Genomic DNA, 10,581 nt, shown 5'->3' with positions numbered 1-10,581 from the left:
GTATTCAACTCTGCTGAGGCTTCCTTAAAGCAGAAACCATGTCCTTTCTGTACCACCACCCCCAAAAGTTTATAGCTCAAAATCCTCTCGTATATGTTGTTTAGTCCTTAAGCCATGTCCAACTCTTTTGCAACCCGATGGACTGTAGCCTGCCAGGTTCTTTTTGTCCATGGGATTTCCCAGGCAACCAGTACTGGAGTGGGTTGCCATTTCCTTCTCCACGGGATCTCCTTCCCCCCACACGGATCCAACCCTCATCTCCTGTATTGGCAGGTGGATTCTTTACACTGAGCCACCAGGGAAGCCCCACATATATATAGTCAAGTAATGTTCAACAAGGTGCCAAGACCATTCAGTGGAGAAAAGCCTGTCTTTCCAACAAATGGTTTTAGGAAAACTGGATATCCACATGGAAGAGAAGGAAATTAAACTCATACTTCACACCCTATGCAAAAGTTAATTCAAAATGCATGAAAGAACTAAATGTAAAAGATGAAACTATACAGATGTTGAAGAAAACATAAGAGGAAAACTTCATGATACTAGATTTGGCAATGATTTCTTCAATATGACACTAAAAGCACAGACAGCAAGAGAAAAGAACAGGAAAATTAGACTATATCAAAGTTTAAAACTTCTGTGCATCAAAAGGCACAATCAACAGAGTGAAAAGGCAGTCCATGGAATGGGAGGAAATATTTGCAAATCATGACTCTGCCAAGGAGTTAATATCTAAAGTATATAAAGAACTCCTACAACTCAACAATAGCAAAACCAACTTGATTTAAAAAGTGACTTAAATAGATATTTCTCCAAAGAAGATATGTAAAATGACAACACATGAGAAGATGCTTAATATCACTAAGCACTAGGGAAATGCAAATCAAAATCACAGTTAGATACCACTTCATAGCTATCACAATGGCCACTCAAAAAAAAAAAAAAAAGCCAAAGGTTGACAAGGCTGAAGAAAGTGGAACCCTTATGCATTGTGCAGAGAAGGCAATGGCACCCCACTCCAGTACTCTTGCCTGGAAAATCCCATGTACAGAGGAGCCTGGTAGGCTGCAGTCCATGGGCTCCCTAGGAGTCGGACACGACTGAGCGACTTCACTTTCACTTTTCACTTTCATGCATCAGAGAAGGAAATGGCAACCCACTCCAGTGTTCTTGCCAGGAGAATCCCAGGGACGGAGAAGCCTGGTGGGCTGCCGTCTATGGGGTCGCACAGGGTCAGACACGACTGAAGCGACTTAGCAGCAGTAGCAGTATGCATTGTGGGTGAGGATGTAAATTGGTACAGCTACTATGGAAAACAGACCAGTGTATCTTTCAAAATTTTTAAATAGAACTACCATATTATCAAGCAATTTCACTTTTGGGCATATAGTCCCCAAAACTGAAAGTAAGGTCTCAAAAAGATATATAAGTACCATGTTCATAGCAGCATTACTCAAAAGAGATAAGAGGTGGAAGCAACTCAGTGTGTCCATCGACAGATGAGTGGATAAAAAACAAATGGTATGCCATACAATAGAATATTATTCAGCCTTTAAAAAGGGCATTCTGACACATGCTACAACATGGATGAACTTTGAGGACATTATGCTAAGTGAAATAAGTGAGTCGCAAAAAGACAAATATTGTATTATTTGTCTTATATAAGATATTCAATACAATAAGTAGTCAAATTCATAGAGACAGAAAATAAAGAGGCAGGAGAGAGGAGAATGGGGAGTTACTGTTTAATGGGTTCAGAGTTTGAGTTTTCCAAGATAAAAAGTGTTCTGGAGACAGATGGTGGTAATGGTTACACAACAGGGTAAATGTACTTAACACTACTGAACTATATAATTAAAAATGATCAAGATAGTAAATGATGTGCATTTTGCCATGATTAAAAATAATGATTAAGAAACCTGGGGAGGATTTATGGCCCAGTCTCCTAGGGTATTAGTGGGTGTTTTTTAAATGCCGTTGATTGTTGCAATTCCAAGTATAAGAAGTATTTTCTTCTCAAAGGAAAAAATAAGTGTGGCTGTCAGAATTTTAGATTCTAGGAATTGGAAGGCACTTAATAACTGAACAACGGGCTTCCCTGGTGGCTCAGATGGTAAAGAATCTTCATGTAATAAGGGAGACCCGGGTTCAATCCCTGGGTCAGGAAGATCATTTGCAGAAAGGAATGGCTACCTACTCCAGTATTGCCTGGAAAATTCCATTGACAGAGAAGCGTGGCAGGCTACATCCATGGGGTCACAAAAGAGTTGGACATGAACGACTAACACTTTAATAACTGAACAGTTCAACAATACCACCACCCTCCTTTATTTTCTAAAGGGGCTAAAATTGATGTCTGGAGAAATTAAGGGACTTTCTTGCCCCAAGTCTTCCAGCCAGTTGAGCCTCAGCCAGAACTAGAGCCCACATGTCCCAACACTGAATCCAGCCCTTTCCCACTAAATCCTTTCTCAGTTCTGCCAAGAGCTCTCTCCTGAAAACCTACAAAAGTCTCTGCACGTTCACTGGTAGTCACGTCCAGCCCAGTGTGGGCCAACTAGGTAAACTTTATCTAGTTTTGACCTAGTCTCCCTACCTGCACCTCAGCTCTTAGAGTAAGTACCATGTTCTCACAAGCCCCAGGTCTTTTCATAGTTTGAGCACATATTATTTGCTCAGTAAATATTTATTGATGAATTTACTAAAAACATCTCCATACAGCCCAGTTTCCCCAAGAACTCACTGATTTTCAGTCTCATTTTATGGTTGGGAGCATGTCTACCCAGGTTTGAATGTTTGTGAAATTTAGGTTAAAATGTAACAGAAAGTTTATTCTGTCAACAATCATTTTTTTTAAACGCCTGCTATGGTTCAGGTCCAAAATTAATATCCACATAGCAAAAATTTTGTTAATGCTTTGACTTAATGACAAGTCTAATTTGTAGGGTAAGATGACATGGAAGCACCCAGTAGTGCTGGTGTACAGTAGAAAGTCAACAAACAATTTTCCCCCATTATTCTTGTGCCTCAGAATAATTAGGCATATTTGCTCAGAAGTTTCTGTCAATGACCATAATTGATATTTACTTGCCAAACCAAGCAAATCCTATGGACCAACAGAGGCAAACTGGTTAGAGCAAGAAAATTCCTTGAGGTCTGCGAATGAGGGTAAACGGATGTGAACAAATGTCTTAAAAGGTGGAGGGGAGCCAATGAAGACACAAAATTGGTTGTGAACTGTAATGCTCCAGCATTACACCAATATTCTGACTTAATCCACTCATCAGGCCCTCAAAGGATGTTACTGTGGAACCCTGGCCCTAGACATGTTTAATTAATTCATTAATTAGTTTATTTATTTATTTTTGGCCATATCATATGGCAAGTGGAATCTTAGTTCCCTGACCAGGGATCAAACCCTGCCCCTTGCACTGGAAGTGCAAAATCTTAACCCCTGGACCGCCAGGCAGTAGGTGACGGAAGCTGGCTTATGATTCAGGCTTGTTTACAGCCTATCATATGAGGATCAGAAAGCTGATGGAGAAGGGAATCAACCAGTCCCTTGAAAGGAATTTAAAGAGAGATTCTTCAATCACTCCACAGTGATAAGTTCCTCTCAGACCTCTGACTCAGATAAAGCCTCTCTCAGAGAGCTGTTTTATTTTTTTCCTTCCAAATTATTGAGTCTTAAAACTTGGGGAGACTAAAGACCCTTTTGAAAATTTGATGAGCTTTTCACTCGGTCAACCAGATATTCATTCAATAAATATGAGCAGAAGGCTCTATTCTGTGAGCTAACAATACAATGGTGAACAAAGATTCAAGATCCCTAGCCTCCTGGAACTACAACCTGCTTCTAGACACTCTCCTTGGAAAAATGCACGTTCATCTAAACATCCACATGCAGTTTAAATCAGTGGAACCTCAGTCCTCTTGGAGCTCATCCTGAGAAAGAACCCCTGGACATTAGCACTTACTAATGTTCCTTCTATACCTAGTTAAACCTCACTTTTGTGTTTAGTTTTCTATCAGAACTGCTTGATGAGATTATTGCTTTCCCACTTTATGATGTGGTTTCATCCATTCCATCAACTAAATCATTCATTCAACAAACATCTGAATATTGCTAACTGCCAGGCACTTGGGTAGAAGCAATACTTTTGGCTGTGCTCTGAGGCATGTGGGATGTCTCCCCAACCTGGACATCCCCAGTGAAAATGCCAAATCCTAACCACTAGGCCACCAAGGAACTTGCTGGGTTCCTTGGGAAGCTACAATGAGGGAAACCATATTTCCTATCAATGAAAAGCCTTAGTGAAAGAGGCAGATACACAAAAAAATTATAAGATGTTAAATACCGAGATAATCACATAACATAATAACAATAACTACCCACTACTGAATAACTTCTAAATGGATCAAGCATTTGATGGCCTTTAAATGTTCCCTTGTTCAACCATGTCAATATCAAAATAAAATTGGTATTATCCCTACTTTACAAATGAGAAAACAAAAGGTTAGCAATGTTAGGAAACTTGCCAATGGTCTCCAGATATCGGTAGCTACATGTAATACATACACATGTGATAAAAATATTGGGGAAAAAAGGAAAATATGTTTATAAGCCTGCCTGGGATAAGACATACTTTCTAAAGAAAGACACATGTATGTATAGAAACCCTAAATGAAATAATTGATATGCCTTTTAAAAGTTTCTAAATGATTAAAAAAAACATACAAGTGAGAAGTAGGAGAAAATAACTGCAATATATATTAATAGTCAAGAGATTGTCAGTTTCTCCTTTTATGTCTGTTAGTGTTTGTCTTATGTATTGAGGTGCTCCTATGTTGGGTGCATAGATATTTACAATTGTTATGTCCTTGGATTGATCCCTTGATCATTATGTAGTGTCTTTCCTTCTCTCTCATAATAGTCTTTATTTTAAGGTCTACTTTGATATGAGGATTGCTACTCCAGCTTTCTTTTGCTTTCCATTTGCATGGAATGTATTTTTCCATCCTCTCACTTTCAGTCTATATGTGTCTTTAGATCTGAAGTGGGTTTCTTGTAGACAGCATGTATATGCATCTTGTTTTGTATCCATTCAGCCAGTCTGTGTCTTTTGGTTGAAGCATTTAATCCATTTACATTTAAAGTAATTATTGATATATACATTCCTATTGCCATTTTCTTAATTGTTTGGTGTTTGTTTTTGTAGATCTTTTTCTTCTCTGTATTTCCTGACTATATAAGTCCCTTCAACATTTGTTGTAAAGCTGGTGTGGTGGTACTGAATTCTCTTTTCTTTTGCTTGTCTGAAAAGCTTTTGATTTCTCCATCAATTTTGACAGTAACACAATATAGTAGGAGACTTTAACACCTGACTTACACCAATGGACAGATCATCAAAACAGAAAATTAATAAGGAAACACAAGTCTTAAATGATACATTAGATGAGGTGGATCTCATTGGTATCTTCAGGACATTCCATCCAAATGCAGAAGAATACACCTTCTCAAGTGTACATGGAACATTCTCCAGCATAGACCACATCATGGCTCACAAATCAAACCTCAGTAAATTTAAGAAAATTGAAATCATATCAAACATCTTTTCTGACCACAGTGCTATGAGACTAGATATCAATTACAATAAAAAAACACAAACACATGGAGATTAAACAATACATTTCTAAATAAAAAACAGGTTACTGAAGAAATCAAAAGGGAAATAAAAAAATTCCTAAAAACAAAAGACAATGAAAACACAACACCTCAAAACCTATGGGATGCACCAAAAGCATTTCTACAAGGAAAGTTTATATCAATACAGTCCTACCTCAAGAAACAAGAAAAACATCAAATAGACAACCTAGCTTTACACCTAAAACAACTGGAAAAAAAAGAACAAAAAAACCCAAACTTAGCAGAAGGAAAGAAATCATAAGGATCAGAGCAGAAATAAATGAAAAAGAAATGAAAGAAACAACAGTAAAGATTAATAAAACTAAAAGCTGGTTCTTTGAGAAGATAAACAAAATTGACAAACCTTTAGCCAGACTCATCAAGAAAAACAGATCAGATCAGATCAGTCACTCAGTCATGTCCGACTCTTTGCGACCCTATGAATCACAGCACGCCAGACCTCCCTGTCCATCACCAACTCCCGGAGTTCACTCAGACTCACGTCTATCGAGTCAATGATGCCATCCAGCCATCTCATCCTCTGTCGTCCCCTTCTCCTCCTGCCCCCAATCCCTCCCAGCATCAGGGTCTTTTCCAATGAGTCAACTCTTCCCATGAGGTGGCCAAAGTATTGGAGTTTCAGCTTCAGCATCATTCCTTCCAAAGAAATCCCAGGGCTGATCTCCTTCAGAATGGACTGGTTGGATCTCCTTGCAGTCCAAGGGACTCTCAAGAGTCTTCTCCAATACCGCAGTTCAAAAGCATCAATTCTTCAGCGCTCAGCCTTCTTCACAGTCCAACTCTCACATCCATACATGACCACTGGAAAAACCATAGCCTTGACTAGATGGACCTTTGTTGGCAAAGTAATGTCTCTGCTTTTGAATATGCTATCTAGGTTGGTCATTAACTTTCCTTCCAAGGAATAAGCGTCTTTTAATTTCATGCCTGCAATCACCATCTGCAGTGATTTTGGAGCCCCCCAAAATAAAGTCTGACACTGTTTCCACTGTTTCCCCATCTATTTCCTATGAAGTGATGGGACCAGATGCCATGATCTTAGTTTTCTGAATGTTGAGCTTTAAGCCAACTTTTTCACTCTCCTCTTTCACTTTGATCAAGAGCCTTTTAAGTTCCTCTTCATTTTCTGCCATAAGGGTGGGGTCATCTGTATATTTGAGGTTACTGATATATCTCCCGGCAATCTTGATTCCAGCTTGTGCTTCTTCCAGCCCAGCGTTTCTCATGATGTACTCTGTGTATAAGTTAAATAAGCAGGGTGACAATATACAGCCTTGACGACTCCTTTTCCTATTTGGAACCAGTCTGTTGTTCCATGTCCAGTTCTAACTGTTGCTTCCTGACTTGCATATAGATTTCCCAAGAGGCAGGTCAGGTGGTCTGGTATTCCCATCTCTTTCAGAATTTTCCACAGTTTATTGTGATCTACATAGTCAAAAGCTTTGACATAGTCAATAAAGCAGAAATAGATGTTTTTCTGGAACTTGCTTGCTTTTTCCATGATCCAGCGGATGTTGGCAATTTGATCTCTGATTCCTCTGCCTTTTCTAAAACCAGCTTGAACATCTGGAAGTTCACGGTTCATGTGCTGCTGATGAGCCTGGCTTGGAGAATTTTGAGCATTACTTTACTAGCGTGTGAGATGAATACAATTGTGTTGTAGTTTGAGCATTCTTTGGCATTGCCTTTCTTTGGGAGTGGAATGAAAACTGACCTTTTCCAGTCCTGTGGCCACTGCTGAGTTTTCCAAATTTGCTGGCATATTGAGTGCAGCACTTTCACAGCATCATCTTTCAGGATTTGAAATAGCTCAACTGGAATTCCATCACCTCCACTAGCTTTGTTCATAGTGATGCTTTCTAAGGCCCACTTGACTTCACATTCCAGGATGTCTGGCTCTAGGTGAGTGATCACACCGTCGTGATTATCTGGGTCATGATGATCTTTTTCATACAGTTCCTCTGTGTATTCTTGCCACCTCTTCTTAATATCTTCTGCTTCTGTTAGGTCCATACCATTTCTGTCCTTTATCGAGCCCATCTTTGCATGTAATGTTCCCTTGGTATCTCTAATTTTCTTCAAGAGATCTCTGCTGCTGCTGCTGCTAAGTCGCTTCAGTCATGTCTGACTCTGTGCGACCCCACTGACGGCAGCCCACCAGGCTCCCCTGTCCCTGGGATTCTCCAGGCAAGAACTCTGGAGTGGGTTGCCATTTCCTTCTCCAATGCATGAAAGTGAAAAGTGAAAGTGAAGTCGCTCAGTCGTGTCCAACTCTTTGTGACCCCATGGACTGCAGCCTACCAGGCTCCTCTGTCCATGGGGTTTTCTAGGCAAGAGTACTGGAGTGGGATGCCATCGTCTTCTCCATGAAGAGATCTCTAATCTTTCCCATTCTGTTGTTTTCCTCTATTTCTTTGCATTGATCACTGAGGAAGGCTTTCTTATCTCTCCTTGCTATTCTTTGGAACTCTGCATTCAGATGCTTATATCTTTCCTTTTCTCCTTTGCTTTTTGCTTCTCTTCGTTTCACAGCTATTTGTAAGGCCTCCCCAGACATTTATGATTAAAATTCTTCAAAAAATGGGCATAGAAGGAAACTACCTCAACATAGTATAGGCCATATATGATAAGCCCACAGCAAACATTATTCTCAATGGTGAAAAACTGAAAGCATTCTCCCTAAGATTAGGAACAAGAAAATGGTGTCCACTTTCACCACTATTATTCAACATAGTTTTGGAAGTCCTAGCTATAGCAATCAGAGAAGAAAAGGAAATAAAAAGAATCCAGATCAGAAAAGAAGTAAAGGTCTCACTGTTTGCAGATGACATGATACTATATACAGAAAACCCTAAAGATACTATCAGAAAATTACTAGAGCTAATCAGTGAATTTAGCAAAGTCGCAGGATACAAAATCAATACACAGAAATCACTTGCATTCCTATATTCTAACAATGAAAAATCATAAAGTGAAACTGAAGAATCAATTCCATTCACCATTGCAACAAAAACAATAAAATATCTAGGTATAAACTTAAGGGGACAAAAGAACTGTATACAGAAAATTATAAGACACTGATGAAAGAAATCAAAGATGACATAAACAGATGGAGGGATAGTCCATATTCCTGGGTAGGAAGAATCAATATTGTGAAAATGACTATAGTACCAATGCAGTCTACAGGTTCAATGCGATCCCTATCAAATTACCAATGGCATTTTTCAGAGAACTAGAACCAAAAAAATTCACAATTCATATGGAAACACAGTCAGTCAGTCAGTTCAGTCACTCAGTCTTGTCTGACTTTTTGCAACCCCATGGACTGCAGTATGCCAGGCTTCCCTGTCCTATCTTTTTGCCTTTTCATACTATTCATGGGGTTCTCAAGAATATTGAAGTGGTTTTCCATTCCCTTCTCCAGTGGACAACGTTTTGTCAGAACTCTTCACCATGACCCGACCATCTTGGATGGCCCTAAACGGCATGGCTCATAGTTTCATTGAGATAGACAAGGCTGTGGTCCATGTGGAAACACAAAATACCCCAAATAGTCAAAGCAGTCTTGAGAAAGAATAGAGCTGGAGGAATCAACCATCCTGACTTCAGATTATACTACAAAGCTACAGTCATCAAGACAGTATGGTACAGGCACAAAAACAGAAATCTAGACCAATGGAACAAGATAGAAAGCCCAGAAATAAACCCATGCACCTATGGGTACCTTATTTTTGACAAAGGAGGCAAGACTATACAATGGGGCAAAGAGAGCCTCTTCAATAAGCAGTGCTGGGAAAACTGGACAGCTACATGTAAAAGAATGAAATTAGAACACTTCCTAATACCACAGACAAAGATAAACTCAATATGGATTAAAGACCTAAATGTAAGACCAGAAACTATAAAACTCTTAGAGGAAAACATAGGCAGAACACTTGATGACATAAAGCAAGATTGTCTATGACCCATCTCCTAGAGTAATGGAAATAAAAACAAAAGTTAACAAGTGGGACCTGATTAAACTTAAAAGCTTTTGCACAGCAAAGGAAACTAAAAGCAAGGTGAAAAGACAACCCTAAGGATGGGAGAAAATAATAGCAAATGAAACAACTGACAAAGGATTAATTTCCAAAATATACAAGCAGCTCATACAACTCAATACCAGAAAAACAAACAACCCAATCAAAAAGTGGGGAAAATACCTAAAAACACCAGGCATTTCTCCAAAGAAGACATACAAGTGGCTAACATGAAAAGATAGTCAACATTGCTCATTATTAGCGAAATGCACATCGAAACTACAATGAGATATCACCTCACACTGGTCAGAATGGCCATCATCAAAAAGTCTACAAACAATAAATGCTGGAAAGGGTGTAGAGAAAAGGGAACCCTCTTGCACTGTTGGTGGGAATGTAAATTGATGCAGCCACTATGGAAGATGGTATGGAAATTCCTTAAAAAACTAGGAATAAAACCACCGTATGACCCAGCAATCCCACTCCTGGGCATATACCCTGTGGAAACCAAAATTGAAAAAGACACATGTATCTCATTGTCTATTGAAGCAATATTTACAATAGTTACAACATGGAAGTAACCTAGATGTCCATTGACAGATGAATGGATAAAGAAGTTATGGTACATATACACAATGGAATATTACTCAGCCATAAAAAGGAACACATTTCAGTCAGTTCTAATGAAGTGGATGAACCTAGAGCCTATTATACAGAGTGAAGTAGTCAGAAAGAGAAAGACAAATATAACATACTAATAGATATATACAATCTAGAAAGAGGTAGAAAGACGGTACCAAAGAATTTATTTGCAGGGCAGCAATGGACAAACAGATATAGAGAACAGACTTATGG

The sequence above is a fragment of the Bos mutus genome, chromosome 25 (assembly GCF_027580195.1).
Source record: "Bos mutus isolate GX-2022 chromosome 25, NWIPB_WYAK_1.1, whole genome shotgun sequence".
Taxonomy (NCBI): domain Eukaryota; kingdom Metazoa; phylum Chordata; class Mammalia; order Artiodactyla; family Bovidae; genus Bos; species Bos mutus.
This window is presented reverse-complemented; position numbering follows the sequence as displayed.